The sequence below is a fragment of the Lissotriton helveticus genome, chromosome 5_1 (genome assembly GCF_964261635.1).
Source record: "Lissotriton helveticus chromosome 5_1, aLisHel1.1, whole genome shotgun sequence".
NCBI lineage: Eukaryota > Metazoa > Chordata > Amphibia > Caudata > Salamandridae > Lissotriton > Lissotriton helveticus.
This window is the reverse complement of record NC_136065.1, coordinates 318,808,724-318,835,937: the sequence shown is the minus strand read 5'-3', so window position 1 is coordinate 318,835,937 and position 27,214 is coordinate 318,808,724.

The following is a 27,214-nucleotide window of genomic DNA, read 5'->3' as shown; positions in this document are numbered from 1 at the left end:
AAGTACTAATCAACTCAATGGGCTTCCCTTCCATCCTAGATTTCAATATTGCATCAGTAAATTTCACAAAATCACTTGTTAGTCAAGGGCCTTGCCAACCTAAGCAAGGTATTACTACAAAAGCCCATTTCTGTATACCCAGTAGAGTGAAGGGAGCTTTTAGATACCTTCTTTAGTCGTTTGATAGCGGGGGCAACAACAAGTTATGTACATAAGAAATGCTGAATCTAGATCGACCAGCAAGGTTTTTTTATGCACTCTTGGCATTGTTCCCCGATGAGAAAAGCCCAAACTGTAATCATAATAAAAACCTTTTTTTGACAAAAGGTAGGAAGCAGGTCCAACAGATACTTCTACAGCTTATTGCAGGAGTGGGCGGTGGGCATTAGCTCAACATATTTTCTTTGAACAAAAACAATTCTAGTCAGTATGACTTATCTTTTAGATGTATTGTCAGTGCGTTTTTAAATACCTAACGTGCCAATCCAGCATATCCAATGATGCTAGTATCTAAGTATGTAAACGAAGTGAATATGGGGGAAGCCCTCAAACCAAGCAACTCCAAACAAAAGCAGAGATTTTACTATGGCTCTCTTTGGATTTCTACTTTAGTGCCAGGTCGGAACAAAGCAAGTTTATTTCCCATGGTTTGCTTGGTTAGGCTAAACTCCAATCTAATTTGCTCTTGTGACGTGGAGTTAATTAACCTGGATAAGTTCTTATCAGTTCCATCAAATGTGGTTTTGAAATCAATGAAACAAGCACACACTAGTTTCCTAGCATTAACATATTTCTGGATGATTATAGGCATTGCTAGAATTGTGTCTGTCGTACTATTCCCTGTGACTCAACAGCAGGAGGCTGACTTCGGCGGTCCTCTGCAGAAGGCGATTGCTCCATGGCATTGGACAGGAGTGCGGCGGAATACGGCGGCCTTTTGAAATTCACACACAAGATGATTCTTCTCTTGTTTGCTTACTGTGGATGAAATTCAATACTACAGATTGTCATATATGTTTTCTCTTTAATTCTATGAAGCACGATGTATACCCACAATACGCCATAAGGATTGTCAGCCCCCTTTCCCCTCACAGGGTGCCTGGCTGGGCCACATGTGAGTACCCCTTCTCAGTATACTCTGTCTTGAGCCACTGCCTCTTGGTGTGCACCTTACCGCTCTGACCATTGATTCATATTCACTCAGGCGTACCTTACTGTTAGGTCCTGAAGAGACCCCGTTTGATGGTGGGGTTGAAACGCATTTAAAACGAACCATCCTCCAGCCCCTAATATTGTGTTAGAAGGCTGTTGATAACTATTGTATATATATATTATTGTTGTTTTTGTACAAAATTGAACCTATTTGATGTCACAAACTGTCACCCTTGATATGTAGGTTCTATGATCACTTGGGACACTGCCACCCTTTTTTGATTAACTTGATGACGTAAGTTACATAAATAGCAAATAACCTTGATTTTCTTGATGGGTAGAGTTTTATTTCTCTCTTCAGCATACTTTTACCCATGAGTATTGCCATTGATATCATATACATTGTCCACAGAAACCACTGTTCCTTGCTATATACTGTAGCACCATTCACTGCAGACTATTTAAAAAAAAATAGCAAAAGTGCAACCCAAGTGTCTAGTTCATGTACTAAGATTTTTGTGAAATATTTGGGTTCGACATTAAGTAGTGCAATTAGTCTGCAGTTTTATGGGTATGTGCAGATCTTTTTATGTCGTGCCTACCAGACAGTGCAGCCTGTCTGGTTGCGAAAGACATATTGGGTGCTTAACAAGAACGTATAGGGGCTTGCAGACTTCCCATAGCTTACAGTTGATTGACTTTACTGTCACTCTTATTGGCTTACTTTTTATTGGATGGCTTTCCTTGTTTCATCTTGTCCATCTTGTGTGTGTCCCTTCTATGGAGCATAGTCTCTATGCCCTCTGATTGGCTAGCTTCTATGCTTCCTCTGCTTGCTTTTAGGGAACTAAAATTTACTGTTTGTGCAAGCACTCCATGAAAGTGCATGTGTTTTCCAGCTGTCTGTCTACTTCTCCAGCCCCCGCCGTGTTGCAACTTTCCCAGCCACTGTGTTGCTTCTCTTCTGCCCACCATGTTACTACACTCCACACCACCTCTCCAACTCCCTCATCGGTTTAAATATTTTGTAGCTGTCATGCTACGTTTATAAAAGCACTTTCTTGTATGTACTGATCCACCTTGAATCGGTAAATAACAGTGAAAAAAGCCAGTGTCCTTTTGTAGGTGTGCATGCATGTTGCATACATGCATGCGCCTATGAAATGACGTGCCAGGCACATCATCATGGCTTTTTTCACTATGCTGTACCACAAGGCTCAAAAACATTGATAAAGCTGATAGGTCTCATAGGCGAGACCTATTGGATTTGCCAATGCTTGTTTATGTAGCAGTCACAATAAAGACCCCCTCCTTGTATCAGGTATATCTTTGTTGATTTTTGTCTGATTCCACCATGCATCTTCCTGGCCCACCTGGGTGTTTTCAATTTCCTCCCGCATACTGGAGCCGACCCTGAAGCATATATCCGACCCTTCCCTGCTACTTTTAGATATGCCAATCACTCTTTGTTATATCCTATCTTTCTGAAAGCAGATGCTGGGCGATGCACAAACTGCCCAGGTCTGGCCAGTAAACAATGTGAAAGGTCCCGGCCTAACCTTGGGATTTTTACATAAATCAATGGTGGGGCCCAAATCTCACAAGCCGTAATACTCTGGCACCTATGGCTACACAGGATGAGACAGTGCAGGAAGCTCTGCAGTATGCCTGGATCTCTGACGACGGGCCCTTCCCAGGGTGGAAGAGTGTGCATAACTGTACTGGATCTTGGAGCCCAGAGCGATCTATTCAATGAGGTGAGTAGTGCTGGAACAATTTTCAGAGTGGGGGTGCACCCATCAATGTTACATCACTGAGGTCATGGGGATTGTGAAAAACCCAAGCGTCACGCAAAGACCAAGTGTTATAAATGTATCCAGCAGGAGAGCAGTATGGGTGTAGTGTATAGCTGCTGATGCATTTGTTTGCACGCTGTCGCAAATAGAACTAATTTCCAAAGCATTGTGTGGTAGCGCAATGTCATTTACAGACAGCACATGTTCCATTGTCATGGCCACTAAAATTGCACAAATGTATGGTTTTGTTGAAAAAACGATACAGCACCTAAGCGATAATATGAGGAAATTGAGTTTCAGCAAATATTTATCATTCGCGCATCACCAAGTAAAGTGTAATGATTTGTTTTTTATCTTATTAAAATCTTTGTTTCCATCGCTCTTCAAAATTACAAAAATGTGCTCCATTGGTGCTTTACCAACTGCTGACATTCTGAAACATATGTACAGTTCACTTACAGGTATTTAACCCCTTCCCTGCTGCCGTCGGGAGCACTACCTTGCTGGTGCTGCGAACGGCCGACGCGGCCCCGCCCACTCTGCGGAACCGCCGCACTGCCGCGAAATAACGGCCGCGGCTAAGGTGTTAAATGTAATGGGTGCAAAATAAATGACATTTTACAGCCTTTCTTTCATACTCCCTGTATCACAGCAAGATTGTCGCATAGTTCACTTTGCAAAATCCTCTCACTTTGCACTCAGAGAATGTCAACACCAATATCCATTTTAAACGAATAGGCAGCAATGTGTCAGAATATGCAACCAGACATTTGACCTCTGTCTTTGAAGTGCTACAGAAGTTAGAAAATAGAAACAACATTTCTGAACTCCAGAAATGGTTATTTTTAAGTTTAGCAGCACTTCCCGCCCCAATCCTTGTGCCCCTGGGGTGAGTGAACTGAGTCAGCATCTGACTGGGATAGAAAATAGGTCCATGCACCAAATTAAAAGTGGACCCTATTATTGAACCAGTTAGCTAAAAAGTGTCCCTCATTTGCAAACCAGTGGTAGGTTTAAATTTGTAAAAACAAGCTGCATAGGTGTTTGCGAGGTCTGGGAGAGACTAAGAGTTGTGATTGCTGCAAGCAATGTTTGTAGTAACATCAGAGAAATTAACAGTAAAAATATTGGCTCACCAGATTAAAAAAAAAACGGCCCACAAACAGGCAAAAACCAGCCCGTACGCTGAACGACCAGCCCTTCGGGCACTGCCCGATTGCAGTATAGGCCAGTCCGACCCTGCTTCTATCGCGGTTACATTGTCGGTGTCACTCGTGTAGAAATCAATGCCTGTTTACTGTACAGTGCATTGGTAGCATCTTAACCTGATCACCCAAGCCACGAGCGACAGGTGCAGCACAACCCGCTCTGGCAGGTGCTCGTTGTGCCTGACGTCAGGCTTCTGGCACTCGGACACACCCGTCGAGGGAATCGAAACCTGTATATAGAGTCAACTTCCGGGAACACAGCAGTCGCTCAAAGAGGCGGCAAACTATTTCATGGGAGGCATCCTCTTAATTTTAGCCAAAATGTTGGCATTTCTAAACTGTTTTACATTCTCCCTCTTACGGTTTCTCTCACACCAAAGCAAATCAGTGGGGATAAGTGCCCTCCTTTCACAGAATTGCTGTTGGGCGTTTGCAGATGTCAGCTTCTATTCCGGGGCATTTGCCGCCAGCTGTTTGACCACTGAAAATAAAGTTATCTTCTTTTGCCAAAGAGAATATGTTTTCCTTAGTGGACCAGAGCACACAGCAGAATTATTTTGATGTAAAGCGTTCACATACGACATAAGCAGAGGCACCAAGCGCGGCACATCACATCATGCACACATTTTTGGGAGGGAGCGGAGAGGTCTAGGTTATAATGACGTAGCCTCATCACATGCTGAAACTAAAGAGAAACAGCTGCAGAGTTGAGGACAGATGTCAACACTAAAGCCATAGGTAGCTCCAACACGTGGATAGCTGTGTGCATTACCAGAGTTAGTCAAACAGATGCCAGTCCCTAGCCATACATTGCTAGGGATGGCACCAGATGTAAAGATGAATGCCAAGTAGTGGGTGTGGAAGGAAGGAATGTAAGGACAAAGGATCACAGTAACTGAAAGCCACTGAGCCTCAATGTTCTGAGCGGAAGACTTGGGTACCAGCCAATATCCTCTATAAAAGATGCCATAATCTTAGAGCATGGGCCATGTAATACAGTATGAAGCTTATTTTCTAAAAGGATATCCAAGACCTAGGCTCACCTGAGATCTATGTGGGTGCCTCAGAGTTTCTACTTAAGTTCCAGCGAAAGTGTGGCCACGAAGAGGCAGTGCGCATTGAGCGTACACGCCAGCGACATCAAGTACCATCAGTGGATCTATGAGCAGTTGTACTGAGGCGATGCCCTTGATGCGGGTTAGAGACTCTTCGCAAAAAAGATCTGACCCATCCCTGATGTTCCCCAGGTGTGGATAATGCACCCACCCTTTTCAAGTCCCCACACCTCCAGTGACTTCCGGGTAGGTAGGGTTTAATCTAGCTGGCCGCCTGTCCCACCTGCACAGTATTTGATGTGCCTTTTCCCTGCGGTATGTGGAGTTAAGGGTGAGGGGTTACTGCCCGCATCTAAACCTTCTGCAAGATACAGGGTAAAAGGTGCCATGCACGCACTCCTATATAGTTGGCTTCAAAAAGCGATTACTCACGCCTCACATAGATCCGTCTGTGGTTTCTATAACCAGAGCGCCCTCAGTTATCCGTTATTTCTGTGCACTAGGCCACTTGACTTTATTAAACTTCACAAAAATGAAAGCTACTTACATGTTTTGGGGCATTTCCAACGCGCCGAGTCTGTTCACGAGGTGCCCGAGTCTATCAGTTTACACAGGCCGTCCATAGCAGTAAAGCTGCCGGTTTGGGGCGAGAGTTTGCTCGGCTCCTGTCCCCGGATCCAGCTCAGCGCCCCGTCGGCAGCGCACAGATAGATTCCTCCAGCCAGCGGCTTCCAGCATCTGTTATCGCAGCCTTGGCTGGGCGAGCCGGTGGGAATCTTCGCCTGGTACCATACAGGCCCCGCCACTTCACAGGCCAGGAATTTTACATTGAATAATTTTTAACTTCTGCTTTGGGAGGGTAACCAGGGTCTGCGGGCTTTTTTTTCTGTCAGGTCATGCGTAGGGAGATAAAAAAAAAAAGAATTCTCGAAAAGGGTAAAACAAAAGCCAAGGAAAGAAAATAATTGCCTGAGGGAGGATATGGCCGTGCTCTCGGTGATTGGTGTGGTTTGTTCACGAACTTTTTGCATTTTGAGTCTGGCTGTATAAGTGCTTGGGATGGCATGTGATTTACCTTGTAGTATTTAAGTTAAGGAATCAAACCTTCAAGGCACTAGGGCCCATATTTATGGCTAAGTCACGCAGTACAGCTTACTGCACTGCACCGCGTGAAAGGGAAAGGGCATGAATGTGCCATATTTAATTCAATATGGCACCTTCCTGCCTTTTGCCTCGTGCAAGCGCCCTTTTGGCTGCCTAGCGCCAACATAGGGACCTTTGCACCATGGTGCAAAGGTGCCTGCGTTGGAAGGAGGGTTTTTTTTGGCAGGAAGGGGAACCTTCCTGCACAAAAACAATCCCCAGAGGCATTTTACTCTTTCTATGTGTGCTGCAAAATGCAACACAATTAGAAAGAGGAAGAAAAGAGGAGAAATAAAGATATTTCTCCTTGTTAATCCTCACTTGGGGAAACCTAGGTCCCTGACGCAGGGCAATGCAATGAAGCAATTTGTGCTGTGTTGCATTACTGAAGATTTCTGAAGCCGATCAGGGGCATGCAGAAGGGAGGCTGGGTGCATTGGGGATACGTCACAACGTTTGTGCTCAGGGCAACCTATGGGATGATGGCACCAGTGATTAAATAGGTATCTATCAAAACCACTAAGGAGCCAATTCATTTCCAGGATATACTCTGTGGTATTGATTTGTGTACGACTGAGGGTGCTGGCCCCAGCTGTCCCAGACTGCTAACTACTTTTATGTGCAGCAGTCCTTTTTCTTGGCGGAGGCTACCCGTCAATGAAGTAGCACATCCTGCTAGTATGTCACACCACAAAAGAGCTGGAACCATCATGGTGAGTCTTATAATTTTCTTCCTGATGTGTATCTGAGGATTAGGATGCAGCCAGGCTTGACATCTCTAAAATGAAAACTGGCTGTGCCCCTACGGACAAACCACACTAGTCTGAAAGTTACCGTTCTACACCTCTAGACGTGAGGTGAAAGGCCTGATAAATTGGACCATCTTTTTATAGTCCTAAACCTACTAAAGCACACACATGAGTGACCTGAGTTGTTGTATCATTTTGTAGCTCTCCTTTACTAGGGGGAGGGGACCCTTGAAAGTATGCCATTAAACTCTGTTTCAAATAGTAGAATGTGTGTGCAAGGCATGTGTTGACTGCCCTGGGTTTCTGGGTTATTTTTCGGCTGAAAGCAGATTTGAGTGTCATTAGTGTTAGGGGTGGATGAAAAATTCCACTCTGCCGGCAGAGTTTTGCCCACTCCGTGTTACGCTTGTGATGCAAAGTACCAGCCAAACTCCGCCATCCACCGTGTGGTGGTGCTTTTTCTCAGGTGTGGTGAGAATTGGCGTCCCCTAGTGTGATTTTCAGGAACTGAAAGGGCACCTGGCTAGATTTTCTTAATGCGGGCAGTCGTGACCGGTCAAGGTTAGAAAGCTGCCGCTAGGGTAGAAAATCTATTTGAGCGGCAGCAAAACCAGTTTGAGAAGTAGGGCCCTCTGGTGTGCTGTGTGGTGCTGTTGCGCTGATTTTTCAGAGTGAAACAGCTCCCAGCACTAAAAATCAGTGCAATAAGCACAATGTGCCGATTTGCAGGGCTCTGCGGAATCTCGCAGAGTTTTCATGTAACTCTGTGGAATTACGCAGAATGAAACTCTGAGTTCCAGCTGCTCCTAAGTATCATACATTTGGAAACTCACTAGGTGGGGTTCTAGGAGAGGTGTCTAAGGGTGCATATAGATGTTCAATGGCACGCAGGAGAAGGCTAAGCTCTGATGTATTCCTTATAACACTGGTCGGGAGGATAGTTCCACTGCACCAATTTTTATTTTTTTGACTGCAGTCATCGAGAAAGTTTTGGATGCAAGCCAGGGTTGTTTGAAATACCTCAAGCCAATTTTCCTGCATTTGCAGGATAATTACATGGTCCACCATGTCATAGATGGCCTAGAGTAATAAGACAAACTTTTCATTTTCATCCAAATAATAAAGAAGGGCTTCTCCAAGTTCGGTCCAGGCTCATTCAGTTCCTCTACCTTGTATGAATCTAGAGTTGTGGTGATGGAGGAGGTAGTTCTGTAAAACCTATTTCTGGAGATGTCTTGAGCTTCCCTTTCTGTGAATTTGCTGATGTTTGGAAGGTTAGACATTAGTTATTAATCTGATGAGGCCTAGGGTGTTTTTCGTCCAGAAGTAGGTTAGTTATGGTCAGGAACTACTCTTTTCAGAAGAGAGGCATTTCTCATATTCACGAAGTCTCGAACAATCAGTAAGAGGAATTGTTCGAAGCATAAAGCTGCTCACCAATGGCTCTCTTAATGGATCTGTAGTAGCCTCTTGTGTGTCTCTTGCATAGATGTTAATCATGGACAGCAACTCAGGGTCATTAGGGGTAGCAGCAGCCACACATGGCTTGTCCTTTAGTACCCAGATTCCGACTTGCTACCATTAACGTCACACGACAAGTAGGCAGCAGCTGGAAAAGAAAGTAAACAAGTACTGAATACTTTCTGTATTTTTCACTCCTTGCTCCTTCCATAACTTCGTAGAGGCAAATAGGAGGCTGGGGATGAGCTAAGGATGAGACAAGAGGTCAACTCTGTGATGTAATTGTGTTCATAATGACATTTTCACTACCCTTCGCATTGTAGTGAAACAACACCCTTGGGTGTTTTTTTTTCTTCATTGTGAAATATTCACGCCCCTTGCGATCTAAGTTGTGACTGATCCATTTCAGTTCAGCTAGTGCCCCAATGAACCACTTATTGGCTGATTTGATACCCTTAGTAGGTGTAACTCCCATAACAACTATAATCAAGGACTGCCACCATCAAGTACAAAACAGCAAAAGATAAAATTGATATATTTATGCCTACACTTTTTTAAACAAGCACTGGCAATGCCAATATGAATGAAATCACTTTTAAAATTATTGATGGGTGTATGCACTCAATAAATCATCATATATGCACTCTGGCACTCATCTTTGCACTCAATGGATCCATCCACTTACTCATTCGTGCATTCGCCATTTGACACATCCGCAACTAAACACCTACAAATTCAACAACATATGCAAGATAAATTAAAAGAATACAAGTAGAAAAAAAAAACTTGCGCCATCCACAAATGGTGGCCATAGGCTTGCAATAGTGAAAGTATAAACAGTTCGAGGTGTCCTTCTTGCACAGGTATCATATATAGTACATCATAGTTTTAAAGTAGCAGCATAGCCACCACATTTAGAACCAACATGTTGGCCATTTTGGAATGGAAAAACAAAGATACACTATGGATAACAGCATTCCATAATGGTCTTCGGCTTGACTGGAAGTGGCCAAGTGGGATGCTGCACACTGCAGATGAAATGAGCGGCAAGCAAGCGACTTGTTAGAGCTGCCTGGAGAATTATAGTATCCTCTTAAGAAAAATTCAAATAAAAAGAGGAGATGCAAAGTAATGAAACTGGAACTACAAAAGAATACATTTGAAAACTAAGGGCTAGCCAGCCTTGACACGGAAAAGCATTCCTTTTCTGGTGGATGCACACACAATCAGAAAATGCCGTCATCCACAGTTTAAGAGAACCAATGACTGAAATGGACTGAACCATCGCCCCATGCAGTACGCTGTAATGGATGAAAGCACAATTTAGCTGAACCTCAGACAGACCAATGGCAGAAGTGAGGTCACCCAAAGGCCTTCTATGTATCTATATATTTGTATTTATGTATGTATGGATTATGTAATATTTAATTATTTTTTTATTACAAGTTCCTGACAGAGAGCTAAGCTTATCATGCCTTCCTAAGAACTTTTAGCAAGAATTATTACAGTACAAATCTTCTACTCCTAAGGGTGTCAGAGGCAGCAACCAACACCAAAATCCTTCCCTACAAAGGTAATATTTGACATTTCATGTAACAAAATACCCATCTGTGGGCTTTATTACAGAGAATAACAATTCACCTGTCCCGCGGAGCAGGAGAGTGAGGTGGATTCACTCAAAATGGGTGCTGTTTTGCCACTGCACCAACCTGAGGTTAGCATGCAGAGAAGAACTAGGAACAGTCGTCCCAGCTAGAAGGGGAAGGGTCTTCTGGAGTGCCGGGAGAAAAGAAGACAGATGGGGCGCAAGATGCCAGGAGGAAAAAGAGACCTGACGGGGACCCGTCAGGCCAACACTCTAATGCACCAGCTGGACGAATGCTGGTGGACTGGAGGCAGAGCCCGTGACAGATACAAGCAGTATCAAGGACTGGAGACGCTCAACAATGTGCACGCGCAGATGCCAGTTTGAGGATGGTGTTGTTGTCTAACCTGCCACGGTTCAGGACGGCTGTGTTCTCAGGCAAGTGTTGCAGCTGTATTGCTTTCAGTGGGCTGGGTGGTGGTAACTGGTGATGGGCCCGGTGTATTTTATCTTCTCACCAGCAGTGAACTCACTGCTAAGTTAATCTGGGAGTGGGAAACTGATTTATGCATGTTACTTTGGTTGACCCTAGGTGCCGGTGGTGGGTACCAAAACCTTTACCAAGTCGTTTGTTTGTTCGCTCGAGGAGGAGCTCTTTGATCTGCCATCCCATTTTCGTTTTTCAGAGGTCATGGGCTATGTGTCTGGCAAGCCCAAAGGCAGCTGCACGTGAGGGCAAGAGTTTATAATAACTGTGACTATGCTGCCAACAGAGGTGGGTGCGTGGGAGTACAACCCCAGTTTACCCAACTATGGCTCAGAGGGCAGAGGGTCTCTCTGGCTGTCCCAGAATAGGTGTGTGCTCACCCTGTAATTGCCAGCACAGACACATATCATGAGCGTTCAGCCTAGGCCTCCACCAGCAAGGACCCTAGCCAGCGGCTTCACTTACTTCCTTCTGCACTAGCTAACGCTATTCCCGGCTTTTACTGTCTCTCTGTTTCACACTTCTCCTGCTGTGGTCTCTACATTGTTTCCAGTGGTTCCGAGGTAGGCCTGTGGAATTTCCTGGTCCATGCACCCTCAGGATCGAGTAGCCCTAGAAGGCAGGCTGCCGTCTGTTCTGTGATACCAACCCTGGCCCGGAAGCTCAGAGCTCAAATGAGGCCTGCAATAATCCTCGGGCCTGTAGGTCTTGGAGTGCCTGACTTTAAGATGGCTGCCACGGGGAACCCACCGTGTCTAGCACATGATCAGTTGCTCCTCACCAGCACCAGCCAAAGATTCTCTTTGCCTGCCTCTCCCCCTGGCCCAGATTGCCTGCAACTGCTCGCAGGATGGGAGCTGACTGCCTCTCTAGTGGCCCTGCAGTCCCACTGTTTTTTTGCCTGAGTCCGCGCAGTGCACAGCCGTGGTGGCATTTCCTTGCAATTCGGGCCCCCTCCGACTTCTGCCGGAGAATGTCACAGACATCCAGAGCACATCAATGGGTCTAAATACCCTGCTAACAGCTAGGGGGGTGCTAGAACCCTCATCAGGAGCCCGAGCCCTGCGGCTACATCACTGTTGCCATCTTGGGCTTGGCCACTTGCCCTCGACCATTGACTTTAACTTATGCTTTTCATAATCAATATGTCATATCCACTACCTTCATCGTAACTTTTTGAACTAAACAGACCCGCCCTATGGCATTCGATTTTTTTTTTTTCTTCTAGTGAACCAATTAGTCCTCTAGCTGTTATCTTTGGTGTGCGGTGTAAGATGGGGCCTCCGGGTGCAGGGATTCTAGGAATTGCCACAAGTAATAAGACCGAATGGATTGCAAGGGACCTGTCTCATTCATATTTATAAGCAGGTTGCAATTTCCGCCCCATTGGGAATGGCTGGCACTCACAGGGATGATGGCCTGCTGGGGTAAGCAGACCATCATGTACGTGGCTGCTTTTTAAACAAATCAGATTTGTTTTTTTAATGCAGCCCGTTTTCGTTAAAGGAATACAGGATGCATTTAAAAAAGAAAAATGAAATATTACTGAGTAGGCAGTAGTCTGCAATTCAGCCCAGAGACAGGTTGTGACATACTCTGTAGAATGGCTGGACAGCGTAAACAATTTTGAGACAGAGAGATCCCAGAGACAGGTTGAGACAGAATTAACCTGTAGGCAGACTAAGGCACAAAAATCCGAGAGACAGCATGAGATAGATCCCAGAGGCAGGCTGAGATAGGTCCCAGAGGCAGGCTGAGATAGAGCCCAGGGGCAGGCTGAGATAGAGCCCAGGGGCAGGCTGAGATAGAGCCCAGGGGCAGGCTGAGATAGAGCCCAGGGGCAGGCTGAGATAGATCCCAGAGGCAGGCTGAGATAGATTCCAGTGGCAGGCTGAGATACATCCCAGAGGCAGGCTGAGATGGTATACACCCGTTACAACGGATCTTTTACTCCGCAGACCCATTACAACGCGACCATTACTCCGCATACCATTACAACGCATTGCGCTGGGGGGCGCTCTAGGATAGGGGATAAGTATAATTTACTATCCAACACCTTCCCTAGGGTCCACGGGGACTGGAGTTAGAATAGTAAATTATACTTACCACTATCCAGCGCCCCAAGGCGCTATGCGTTGTAACGGTATGCGGAGTAAAAGTCGCGTTGTAATGGTCTGCGGAGTAAAAGTATGCGCTATAACGTCATACATCCGGCTGAGATACATCCCAGAGGCAGGCTGAGATAGGTCCCAGAGGCAGGCTGAGATACATCCCAGAGGCAGGCTGAGATACATCCCAGAGGCAGGCTGAGATACGTCCCAGAGGCAGGCTGAGATAGGTCCCAGAGGCAGGCTGAGATAGGTCCCAGAGGCAGGCTGAGATAGGTCCCAGAGGCAGGCTGAGATAGGTCCCAGAGTCAGGCTGAGATAGAGCCCAGGGGCAGGCTGAGAAAGAGCCTTTACAGGCTGGGACAGAGGGAGAATGTGAAGACAGGTTGAGATAGCGAGAAGCTAGGGTCTGGTGGCTTAGTGGACTAATGCATCCACTGCAGGGGCCATTGGTCGACCTCATGGTCACACGGTCAAATCCCGGCGGGTCCACTCAGCCTTTCATCCATCTGAGGTCGATAAAATGAGTACCATTGAGTTGGGTAACAATACACATCTGTTATTCAGCGGTTTGAGACCCACAGTTCATAAGTGTGCTTTACAAATACACGTTATGTTAGGCTAGTCAGGTTGAGACTGAATTAGTCATGTAGGCAGACCGAGGCAGAAAAGCCCAGAGACAGGCTGGGATAGATCCCAGAGACAGGTTGAGATGGAAAGAGCCCAGAGACTGGCTGCGTAGAGAAAACGTAGACTGGCTGAGACAAAGCAACTAAAGACAGGCTGGGGTGAAGTAGAGAACCTTTTGCCAGACAGGCTAGAGTCTAGATAAACCAGATGCTCACAGAGAGAAATGGCGAGGCCCACCTTCCCCCACTGCCCCCCAGGGAGTCTAAGGTGTCGAGGCCCCTGAACGTTTCTCCCGCCTTTGGGCCCCGAAAGGAGAGGGGGGACAAAGACTATCGCGGGCACAGACTCGGCCTCTGTTGACTGGGAAGTGAAAAGACCTTTGACTAACCGGAACTGCATGCAGGCAGTCCCCGCACCTGTCATACGGGGCGCGAGGATAGAGTCGAGTGAACGTTAGGCGGGGGACCTGATACAGAGGGCACATCCTTAACACGTGACTGAGCTTTGTCTGCTAGCAAATGAATCATTTCCAGCCCTTGTCAGGTATGTGGAGGGCAACAATAAATAACCAGAACGTGCGGTTTGTGCCGTTCCCAGCGCCGTGTTTGCTTCATGCAGCTGCACCCTGTTCCCAGGTGTGCCCCCATTCTGTTTTGTATATTTTTATGCACCTTCGCCCTCCCCTGCATATCCTGTTCCCAGTGTTTATCTATGCACGGTCTGAACTCCCTTACAGATCCTGTTCCCAGGTCTGCCTGTGTTTCGAGTCCTAATCCCCATATTTCGCTCCCAAGGCCCGTCTCTTTCACTGCTCTGCAGGTTCAGTTCCCATGCATGTCTCTTTTCTTAATCTTCAGATCTGGTTTCCTAGCCAGTCTCGGTCGCCAGTCGCCAAGATCCTTTTCCACGATCAGTGCCTGCCAATATCACCACCCTGCTCAGACCTGTCTCTGTTTTAGGGCTAGAAGTACACAGTGCCGTAACAAAACGTGAAGGCACCCCCTGCATGATGTGCTGGAGGGCCCCTTACACTCAACATCAGCTGGGGCTAAGGAGGCCCCCCCTCCAGTATGAGTAAGCCTGTGCCCCCCCACCTCCTGCGCACCGAGGGGGCTGCGGGGGCCTTTGTTACGCCCCTTGAAGTACAAAACATTTTAGTTTGCGAACGCAAAAAGTAATTTTCACGCCCTAATTGCAATTTGATAACCTGTTACCGAATCGCAGTTTGGGTTTGCGAATCGGTATTTGGAAGGGGCGTGTTCAGGGCGTCCCTTCCACATACCAGTTCGCATTGGTATATATGATTGTCTTTCGAATTAAATGTGGTCGCAAAACATTTGCACTTTACCACCAACTCAAAGTTGGTGGTAACCCATTCGCAAATGGGAAGGGGTCTCCAAGGGACCCCTGCCCCTTTGAGAATGGTTGATTTTTTTTTAAGAGCAGGCAGTGGGCAGTGGTCCAAGGAACACTGCCTGGTCTTAAAAAATAAAATGTAAACGTTTCATTTTTTTTCTTTTTAAATGCATACCATTTTTCTTTAAGGAAAACGGGTTGTGTTTGAAAAAAAAAATTGCTTCATTTAAAAGCAATCACAGAAATGGTGGTCTTCTGACCACAGGAGGCCACCAGCCCTGTGACAGCAGCAAATTGTGACCTACCTTATTAATATACATGAGATAGGTCTATTTGCGACCCACTATGAATTGCTGTTTGAGAAGTAGGTGTTAAATAGCCCCTTTGTACATTAGTAATCGCATTATCAAATAGCGATTCGCAAAAAAACGCAATTTGGTAATCGCTATTAGGATTTTTCATTGATGTAGCCCCTTGTTCCAAAAGCCTGCTCCACAGCCTGTGCCTGCCACTAATCTGCAGACTTTGTTCACAGTCCTCAGATCTTGTTTCCAGCCTGTCTTCTTATTTTCTCAGTCCTATCTCTTCACCCTTGGGCGTTATTTTTAGATCCGGTTCTTAGGTCTGTCTGTGCACTCTGCGGCTCCTACACTATAGATGGGGCAGCTGCAAATGTGTGGCAAGGGAAAACCAAATTATGTGGCATGGTTGACTAAATTAAACAAAAGTTTAATTATGCGACATCATACAGAATATTTTGTGACATTATTAATTCACTATTTGGTCATTTTCACAAACATAAGTAATCTGGGAAACGTTTCTCCTTAAAATTGCGAGTTTAAGACCTTTGAAGCAGCAGTCAGTAACTAAAAGGTAACCAGTTAAACTTTAAATCTCACTTCGGTAAAGTTTTATTATATTTGTGTTTGAACATTTTTTTTATTGAAATATACAAATTATGCAGCAGTTGATGAATTGTGTGGCAACTGTGTTAAATCCATAATTAGGTAGACAATGTAGCGGCCACAGAATCGCATAATTGCACTGGCCCCAACTATACATCTTGTGTCAAGGCCTTTGCCTGCCTTACAGTACCCAGATCCTGTTCAGAGGACTATCTTTTAGCCCTGCCTATACACTGTTTGCCCCACCACTACAGGCCATGTTCTTTGACTTTTGTCCTAATTTCTGTTAGTAGACATTTCCTTATCCCTAATCATCAGGACCTGTGCTCAGGTCTATTTGGTCCCTTGTTTCTAAAATTATGTTTTAAGGTCCATACCAGCCACTCATTCTCAAAAGCATGCTCCATGCCTGTTTATCTCTCTCCCTTGCAGACCGGGTTTCCAGGTTTGTTTATGCACTGTCCAGCTTCCACAACAGAGCCTGCTCCTCTGATCTTTCCAAAGCCATAGTTACAAATTATTGTGAAAGAGTTTGGGGTATTCTCCCTTTTATAGAATATAAAAATAAGGATGACATCATTTCAATTTTCTTCATTTGTTCTTTTATTGTTGGACAATTTCTGATGCAATATTCCACTCAGTGTATTACTAAACAAATGCTAGGCCGCTGATACGTGTTTCACACACATGGCTAGTGAGCCTGGGGCTTCCTCTAGGCTCGATAGAAAACAAATTCAGATATATCTTCTTTAGTATGTGCCTGTAGTTATATCCAGTCTTGGGTCAAATCCCTCATTGTGGTACATACATGGGTCATGGTGTTGGCATGGTGCTCGGATGCCATGAATAAATACTGGCACATGCTAAAGAAGACCTATTTGAAATTGTTTTCTATTGAGCATTGAGAAAGACCCAGCCTCACTAGCTATAGGGGGGGGACACGTGTCGGCTGCCTTGCATTTGTTTAGTAATACATCAAGTGGAATATTGCATCAGAAATTGTGCAACAATAAAAGAACAAATAAAGAAAATTTAAATTATGACATCTTAACTTCTATAAAAGGGAGAACACCCCAAACTCATTCACAATTACTTCCTTCTTGGGGTACGCAAGATCCATGCCCCATTGAAGTGTTCACCCGCCACCAATATTGGGGATTTCGATTGACATGAAGAGGGTGTTGGACCTTTTATCATGTCAATCTATAGTTCCAAATTCTGTTTTAAGGGTTGCCTTTTTACCTCAACACGGATTCCATACCCAAGCCTGTCCCCAGTCCTTATTTTTGCTGTTGATTGCGGATTGTGGAAACTGGTATTCATTTTGGGGACCTGGACTTAATTTTCATCATCAGACTTCGGTCTTGATCAAGAGTGGGAATGAAAGAAAGGAGGATGAAGAGAAATATATGGAAACAGTGACAAGGGAAGAAAGCAGGGATGAAACAGAACATGAAGAATGAGAAGGGACAGAAAGTGCAGGGTGGAGGAACAAAAGGGTATGAAGAATTATTTGTGAACATGATGGTAGGCTTTTTAAGAAAAACTTTGGCCCTTGGGCTTATTATTTTACGAATTAATCCCTACCTGTCCTTATCCCTTAATATCAAAATCACACTTCTAGGTCTGTCTGTTGGCTCCTTCAGGTGCTGGTATTATATCAAAAGGATGGGACCCAGCCAGGGCCATCAAAAGTACTCTATTTGTACTCCGCTGAGAAGACGAATTATACTGCCTTAGAGAAGAAGCTGCCTGTGTCTCATGGACAAAGATCATGGCCAAGCTCTTTGGATCTGCGTGGAAAAGAAAATTCAAAGAACCGAGCACCCCCTGAAGTCAATTTTTTTATAGCTAGTTAGACACGGGAAGCCCAAAGCATCTGCTTCACCTAAGGATGAAGGATGTCCCTGGATCATCGAAACACTGTGCCTGGTATTAAACCTTCCATTCACCATGGTCCCCTGTGTGTGACTTTGAATGATTCCAATGTGAGCCTCAGTGTCAGGATCGTCAGCAGCGCAAGAATAATTAAACGCCACTAACCTCTTTTCTTGTGACCAGCAGAGACGATGCCTGTTGTAATTCCCCCCAATTCCCCGTAACACAACCCCCTACAGAGGAAAGACAATCCTACTGCGTGAAATTGTGCCCCAGGGGAAAAGGGAAGTGGATAAAATAATAAACCAGCCGAATGGTCTGTATGCCCTGCAAGGTCTGGTATGGTAGCTGCAAAGCTTCAGGAGGGATGCTCTCACACTGCAGAATAGGGAGACAAGATAGTAGACTGTAAGATCCTTAAAGAATGTAATGTCTGTAAACAAATAACTATATCCTTCTATGAACTCACCAGAAATACAAACGGCTGAGAACTGAAATATAGTTACGCATGCTTTATCATTCCAGAGTATAATGCTCCCCAGAACCATAGGCACGATAAGACCAGAACTGGTACGAAAACAATAGTACCCACGCTTTTATATTTATGTACAATATCCAGCAATGGGAGTTGTTAGCATCACAACTCCATACGAGCATAGGTATTGTAAAGTCACAAAACGATGCAAATAAACATACTCTCCTTCATACGTCGGAATTTCATTCACTGTGAATGTCTTGGAACTTCCCAACAAGAAGATGACTTGCACGCATAGGCCAAGGCAAACAGTAATACTTTCAAGTCTTCAAGGAATTACTCTAAAACACGGGGCGTAGTGTGTCTTGGAAGAGCAGACACAGAGACGCTAATATCTCCTGCCTGCAAAGCCGCGTAAGACTTAAACGCGCAACGTGCGTTTAGAATTACAGCGTCTCACTAAAACCCCCTATGGAGTACAACAGTAAAGTCGTTACGGTGGAGGCGGTCCCGCACTCCTCCCGATACCTGGTAAAGCGGTAACACTTTCTGACAGGCCGAAATGACACAGGAAACGGTTCTGGGCAAAAACACTTCTGGAAAGCAGGGCTTCTTTCTTCACGCTGGATTCCGGCGGGGAACACCATCCGCCATTCCTCTCACTGGTGAAGATTGTCAAGCGCCTTCACATTGAGTAGGAGGTGCTTCTATCCAGACCGCCCCGTTCCTCCTACTGATTCGCCCCTTGGCCTTCTGGTAGTTGTAGTTCATCAGGCCATTCCGTTTTCCGAAACGGGTATTACTTGCAGAAAAGGCATGAAAGCTGGATGAGGTTTTCACCCCTGAATAGGAAAACGCTACAGTACCCCCTCTCAAGGACTGCCGACTCTGCGGTCGTCCAGGCTTGCCAGGATGTTCAGCATGAAAACGTTCAACCAAGTCAGGGCAATGCAGGTTGGATTCGGGTTCCCATGTTCTATCCACCATGCCAGTCCACCAGATATTGGATTCTACCCCTCACCCGTCGGGAATCGAGGATAGCCTGCACTTCCTACTCCTCATGACCATCCACTTCTACGGGTTGGGGTTTGTCAGGTAATCTCATACTAAGGGACCATGGTTGGAGAAGGGAGACGTGGAACACAGGATGGATTCTCCATGAAGTAGGTAGAGATAACTTCATCGCTACAGGGTTGAGAACCTCTTCAATACTGTAGGGCCCTACATATTTGGGTTTCAGCTTGTTAACCCCCCTCAGATGGAGATGCTTTGTGGACAGCCATACCTTATCCCCCACTAGGTAATCTGGTCCCCTTGTTCTTCTCTTATCAGCATAATGTTTCTGTGTGGTTTGTGCATGGGCAAGAGAATGTTTGGCTGCTATCAAGACCGCTCTTAAGTGTGCATGATGCTCGTGGACACTAGGTAAGGGAGAACGGACAGGCCATTCAAATGGTAGCATATTAGGGTGATAGCCATTGATACAAAAGAAAGGTGCACAACCCAATGTGGAATGCGTAGCGTTATTATAGGCTTCCATAACAACGTAGTGCAGTCCATTGTATTCTGCACTGTGAAGCAACGGAGATAATGTTCCAACGTCTGGTTTAGACGTTCTGTTTTCCCATCTGTTTGGGGGTGGTAGCTGGAGGATAGTCGAGCATCAATGTTCAAGGTTTTACAAAGAGCTTTCCAAAAACGAGAGGTGAATTGGGTACCCCTATCGGTGATCAAAACACACGGAAGTCCATGAGCTCGGACTATGTGCTAGAGAAAAATCCCTGCCAATTCCAATGATGTCGGCAGATCAGTTAGGGGGATGAAGTGTCCCAATTTCGTTAAATGATCAACAACCACCAAAATGACAGTTTTACCTTCACAGGGCGGCATCTCCACTATGAAGTCCATTGATAGGGTGTGCCAGGGACGTGGAGGTATGGGTAAGGATTGTAGAAGTCCTGTAGGTTTTGCATGGATAGCTTTCCCTTGGGCACAGATCGCACAATTCCTGATGTATTCTTGGACATCCTTACATAACCCGGGCCACCAAAAGGAACGTTCCACACATGCAATAGTTTTGTATATTCCCATATGTCCGCCCAACACAGAATCATGGTCCCACTTCAATGCTTGGTGTTGCAGTGTTTCTTAAGGAAGATATAATGCCTGACAATGGTATGCAAGGTCGTCTTTTTCAAAGCGGTTATCTGGGTCTTCTTGTACCCAAGCTTGCACTTCCTCCTCGGCCAAGACGATTTTTAAGTCATCCAAGAAATCTGGTGATGACAACAAGGCTATCGTCTGGGTTGGAATTACTGTTTCGGTTAGAATGAGAGGAGGATCCAGAAGAAGAGACTCATTGTATTCTTCGGTATCATTGAGACGAGAAAGGGCGTCAGCCTTTCCATTTTGTGGTCCTGGTCGATACCTGATGACGAAATCGAAATCAGAGAAAAAGAGCGTCCACCGTAGCTGTCTAGGGGTCAAAGCCTTTGCTGTCTTCAAAAACAACAGATTCCTGTGATCAGTATATATCTCCACAGTGTGTAAGGCACCCAGAAGATAGTGTCGCCACTTTTCACATGCTCTCTTTATAGCTAGAAGTTCCTTGTCGGAGATGGTGTAGTTTACCTCGCAGGGGGTGAGTTTCCGGGAGTAGTAAGCAACAGGATGGAGTTGTCCGGTTACAGGATGCCGTTGAGATAGGACCCCTCCCACGGCATGCTGCGAGGCATCTGTCTCGAGTACAAAAGGGATCTGAGGATCAGGATGGCGAAGGATAGGAGCCTGCGTGAATTTATCCTTTAACGTCTGGAAAGACTGAGCGGCCTCTTCCCCCCACACGAAAGCGGTATTTTTCCGGAGTAGACTGGATATGGGTTTGATGATCTTTCAGAAATCTTTCATGAATCTCCTGTAATAGTTAACGAATCCAAGAAAGCTTTGTACGGATTTGACGTTATGAGGTGTTTTCCAGGTGGTGATCGTCTCGACCTTCTTCATATCCATTTGAAACCCATGGGCGTTGATGATGTAACCAAGGAAGGCTACCTCCTGGACATGAAAAAGACATTTCTCTAGTTTGGCATACAAGGAGTGTTGTTGTAGTTTGTTCAAAATGGTTTTGACGTGTGTTACGTGTTCCTGTAAAGTGGTAGAATAGATCAAAATATCGTCGATATAGGCGATGCAGAACGTTTCCAGGCACCCTCGCGACACCTCGTCCATAAAATACTGAAAGGCGGCAGGGGCGTTGCAGAGCCCAAAAGGCATCACCCTATATTTGAAGAGGCCAAATTTTGTTCTGAACGCCGTCTTCCATTCGTCGCCTTTCTGTACCCTAACCAAATGGTATGCACCACGGAGGTCCAGTTTCGTGAAATATCGTGCACCCTTAAGCTGATCCAAAAGCACCGGTATCAATGGAAGAGGGTAACGATTCTTGATGGTTACCCTGTTGATAGCCCTGTAATCGATACAGGTCCTCAATTCTTCACAATCTTTCTTCGGGATGAAGAAAAGAGGAGAGGATGCAGGCGAGGTAGAATGTCTGATAAAGCCGGTAGCGAGGGTATCGTCAAGGTAAGTTTTTAGGTATTGGGTTTCCTTTTCAGTCAACGCATAAACTCTGCTGTAGGGAATGTCTGCTCCTGGTATCAAGTCGATGCGACAGTCATAGACCCGGTGAGGTGGTAATTGAGTGGCCTTCTGCTTATCAAACAGTGGTTGATACATGTGGTATTCCTCCGGTAAGACAGTGGCACAGCAGTAATGTTCTTGGAGACATGCAGTCGCCAAATAAGCCGAAGGAGTTTTCTCTTTATTATTAAGAAGAAATGCTTCCTTTTGACAATGCTCAGTACAATACTCAGATGTCATGGTGACGGTGCGGGCTGCCCAACTGACTACGGGATCATGCAGTGTTAACCAAGGCATTCCTAGGATGAGTCGGAACTGGGGTGCATCAATTAGATCAAACAGGATGCGTTCGTGGTGATTATGGCCAAACTTCATCAGAAGAGAATGTGTGTTATAGGTTACAGGACCCGACGACAAAGCCGTTCCGTCTACCGCTTTCACCATCTCAGGGGTCTTCTTCTTTTAGCAAGTGATTCCTATTTTCAGTGCAAATTCCTGGTCTATATAATTGCCAGTGGCGCCGGAATCAAGTAAGGCATCCACCTCTACGATTTCTTGGGAAGATATCCAGAGAGAAACACTGATATTGATATGGGCCACGGCTGGGTGGAGAGTGTTGGCAAGGGTTGGTGAGATCATTCTTCTATGTTGACCCAACTCAGAGACCTCTTCCTGACTTGGACTCTTCAGTTTCCCGACGACTCATCAGGTTTTGTTACTACTTGTATTCGTGGAACAAAGGGTCTCCCTGGTAAGGCATTTCTAGCCCAGCATTCTTTTATAAAATGTCCTCCTTTTCCACAATACAAGCATTGTTTCAGCCTTCTCCTTTTTTCCTTTTCTTCCGGGGTAAGGGGTCCCCTTATTCCTCCAATTTGCATTGGTTCGACTCCATCAGTGGTTTTAGGGTTTTCTTCCACGGTGTTTCTTGATCTGGGATAGAAGAACCGATGTTCTCCTCTGTTCCGATCCCCTTTCCTCTCGAGTAATCGATGATCCAATTGAACTGTTAAGTCTATTAATTCCTCACAGGTCTGTGGCAGTTGTACAACCTGGGCTAGGACATCCTTGAGTTCTCCTCTGAGCCCCTGATAAAACAAGGTGATTCTTTTTTCGGAAGGCCAGTCCGTCTCGACCACGAGCCGATTGAAAGACGTGATATATGACAATAGATCTTGTGATCCTTGGCGGAGGGTAAGTAGTTCTCTATCCAGAGTCATCATATGGGATTTCCTATCGAAGAGTTTCCTCAACCCCAGACAGAAGTCAGAGAAATTGTGTAGTACAGGATCGTTTCTTTCCATGAGGGGAATGGTCCAGCTGGCTGCATTCCCCCCATGTAGGACATCATGAAAGCAGTTCTCGAAGCTTCGTCGTGAAACACAACAGGCTTGCATAAGAAATGAAGCCTACATTGGTTTAAAAAAGTCTCGAATTTTTTAGGATCCCCATAAAAACGTTCAGGGGGAGCCAATGGTATACCGGTATTTTGCACCACACGGACAGTAGGCATGGTGCTAGGTGACGCAGGAGACTGAGCAGCCGTAGCGAAAAACCCACCCCCTTGTGTTCCCGGGGAAGGTGACTGAGCATCTGCTACAGGTGGGGGCAGTGTTGCTGGCCGAATATATGAACCCCCTTGTGTTCCCCTACGGGAGAGACCTGCTACCTCACGTCGTAATGAACCCACTTCTCTCTGTAGATTCTGATTTTCCAAACGTGACGTTTGGACCTCTTGCTTCAATGCAGTCAGGCTTTCCAGCAAGGAAGTCAAAACTACGTTGGTGTCCATCGTCTGGGCTGGGCGTTAATCTTGGGCTTGACAATCTGTCAGGATCGTTAGCAGCGCAAGAATAATTAAACGCCACTAACCTCTTTTCTTGTGACCAGCAAAGACGATGCCTGTTGTAATTCCCCCCAATTCCCCGTAACACAACCCCCTACAGAGAAAAGACAATCCTACTGCGTGAAATTGTGCCCCAGGGGAAAAGGGAACTGGATAAAATATTAAACCAGCCGAATGGTCTGTATGCCCTGCAAGGTCTGGTATGGTAGCTGCAAAGCTTCAGGAGGGATGCTCTCACACTGCAGAATAGGGAAACAAGATAGTAGACTGTAAGATCCTTAAAGAATGTAATGTCTGTAAACAAATAACTATATCCTTCTATGAACTCACCAGAAATACAAACGGCTGAGAACTGAAATATAGTTATGCATGCTTTATAATTCCAGAGTATAATGCTCCCCAGAACCATAGGCACGATAAGACCAGAACTGGTACGAAAACAATAGTACCCACGCTTTTATATTTATGTACAAAATCCAGCAATGGGAGTTGTTAGCGTCACAACTCCATACGAGCATAGGTATTGTAAAGTCACAAAACGATGCAAATAAACATACTCTCCTTCATACGTCGGAATTTCATTCACTGTGAATGTCTTGGAACTTCCCAACAAGAATATGACTTGCACGCATAGGCCAAGGCAAACAGTAATACTTTCAAGTCTTCAAGGAATTACTCGAAAACACGGGGCGTAGTGTGTCTTGGAAGAGCAGACACAGAGACGCTAATATCTTCTGCCTGCAAAGCCGCGTAAGACTTAAACGTGCGTTTAGAATTACAGCGTCTCACTAAAACCCCCTACGGAGTACAACAGTAAAGTCGTTACGGTGGAGGCGGTCCCGCACTCCTCCCGATACCTGGTAAAGCGGGAACACTTTCCGACAGGCCGAAATGACACAGGAAACGGTTCTGGGCAAAAACACTTCTGGACAGCAGGGCTTCTTTCTTCACGCTGGAATCCGGCGGGGAACTCCATCCGCCATTCCTCTCACTGGTGAAGATTGTCAAGCACCTTCACATTGAGTAGGAGGTGCTTATATCCAGACCGACCCGTTCCTCCTACTGATTCGCCCCTTGGCCTTCTGGTAGTTGTAGTTCATCAGGCCATTCCGTTTTCCGAAACGGGTATTACTTGCAGAAAAGGCATGAAAGCTGGATGAGGTTTTCACCCCTGAATAGGAAAACGCTACATTCAGGAGGACATAAAGGTTTTTTATTTGCACCCTAGGTCATACCGTAGTGCCTCATTGTCTTGACGCTGGATACTTCTCGCCAATTACCCCCTGCAAGACTCAAACGGGTGGATACTTCTCGCCAATTACCCCCTGCAAGACTCAAACGGGTGAAGGCTCTTTGAATTCCTGTTCAGAGGTAACTGTGGACTAGCAGTTCATGATAGACTATTGCTAGAGAAGGAAGAATAAGGCTGATTTGCATAGTTTCCTAACTGTCTGCAGTGATACAATGACAAAAATAACAAAGGATGGGAATGCTCCTAGAGTAATTACCTTTGCTTGACAATAAGCATGCCACCATCACTAATTCGCTTTTCTCAGTGAGACACCCTAAGTGTGACTGGTATGACCAGATTTGGGCCCTGTGCTTGTTATTCCTCAGAACCCAAGCACCACCTCACAGAAGAGGCTCTACAATGCCAGAAGCGGTCTGTTGGTGAGGGCACATGGCCTTGCAGTTCGAGTTCAACTGCTACTCAGTGAGATATGTCCAAAGTACGAAAGGTAAGTGCAGAACATGGGTCCTGTGCTAGCTGTGCATTAGATCCAAGCTGCACTTCACTAAGAAGGTCAAACAAGGCCAAAACTGGGCCACAGTTAAGTCTCTTGCTAGAGCCGTTTTTTGTAAGAGAGGATCTCTTATAATAGTGGGTCTCTAACAACATCTACTCACTTTTAAGTCTGTCTCTTGTAAGATCTATTCCCTTCCATGATCCAGTACTCCTGTAAAGATGATCTTTCTTGTGAGGCTCAGTGTCTTGCAAGACCCATCCTCTTACGAGGATAGGCCTTTTGCAAGGCGAGGTTTCTTGCAAGATTAAATCTCTTGTATGGTCCCTTCTAAGGATGGGTTTCTTAAAGGCCTGGTCTCTGCTAAAGCTTTATCTCTACAAAGGCTCAGTCTCTCGTAACACTCGATCTCTCGTGAAGCCCCGTCACTACTTAGACTTGATCCATCTCTATTAAGATGCTGTCTCTATTCATGCCCAGGGACATTAACGCCCATTCTCTAGTAAGGCACAGTTTCTTCTTAGGCTCACTCTCTAGTGAGGTCCAGCCACCAGTTAGGTTCAGTCCATTCTGTAGTACAACGTGGGCTCTACCAACCTGCTGTCTTCAGTAAGACCAAGTCTCTACTGGCCTCTATTTCTGGTGAGGCTTGTCTCAATCCAGTCTGTAGAAACACCTGGTCTCCACTAATGTCGAGCCTCTAGTAAGGCCCCTCTCTACTGGAGCCCAGGCAGTTTCTAGTAAGACACAGTTTCTTATTAGGTTCAATCTCTAATGAGGCCCGGTTACTAATTATGCTTAGACCAGTCTTTAATAAGGCCTCGTCTCTAGTAATGTCCAGTGTCTAGAAAGGTCTGGTCTCTACTAACTTCAAGTTTCTAGTAAGGCTCGCCTCCACTAATGCGGCATGTCTAGTAAGGCCTGGTTTCCCGTTACGCTTGAGCTCTAGTAAGGCCCGGGCTATAGTAACGCCTGATCTACTAGAGACTGGGCGTTAGTAGATCAGGCGTTACTATAGACCGGGCCTTACTAGAGCTCAAGTGTAACGAGAAACCAGGCCTTACTAGACATGCCGCATTAGTGGAGGCGATTCTGGTTAGAATAGACATTTAGTTATGCCAGGGCACTAGTTAGGTAGCATCCAGTTTCTAGTAAGGTCTGGCCTGAACTACCGCCCCCTGCCTCCAGTAAGACATGGCTTCTCATTAGGATTGATCCCTAGTGAGGCCTGGTCACTAGTTAGGCTTGGACAATTGTGTAGTATAACCCGGCCTCTACTAATGCCCGGTCTCTACTAATGCCTCATCTCTGTTAATGCCCAATCTCTGTTAATGCCCAGTCTCTGTTATTGCCCAGTCTTTGGTAATGCCCAGTCTCTGTTATTGCCCAGTCTTTGGTAATGCCCAGTCTCTGTTATTGCCCAGTCTTTGGTAATGCCCAGTCTCTGTTATTGCCCAGTCTTTGGTAATGCCCAGTCTCTGTTATTGCCCAGTCTTTGGTAATGCCCAGTCTCTGTTATTGCCCAGTCTTTGGTAATGCCCAGTATCTACTAATGCCCGGTCTCTACTAATGCCCAGTATCTACTAATGCCCGGTCTCTACTAATGCCCGGTCTCTGCTAATGCCCAGTCTCCGCTAATGCCCGACTCTGCTAATGCCCAGGCTCTGCCACTGCCCGGTCTCTACTAATGCCCGGGCTCTACTAATGCCTGGTCTCTATTAATGCCCAGTCTCTGCTAATGCCCAGTCTCTGCTAATGCCCGGGCTCTACTAATGCCTGGTCTCTATTAATGCCCAGTCTCTGCTAATGCCCGGTCTCTGCTAATGCCCGGTCTCTGGTAATGCCCATTCTCTACTAATGCCCGGTCTCTACTAATGCCCGGTCTCTGCTAATGCCCAGTCTCTGCTAATGCCCAGGCTCTGCCACTGCCCGGTCTCTACTAATACCGAGGCTCTAGTAGGATTAAGTTCCTCCTTAGGCTAGATCTCTAGTTAGG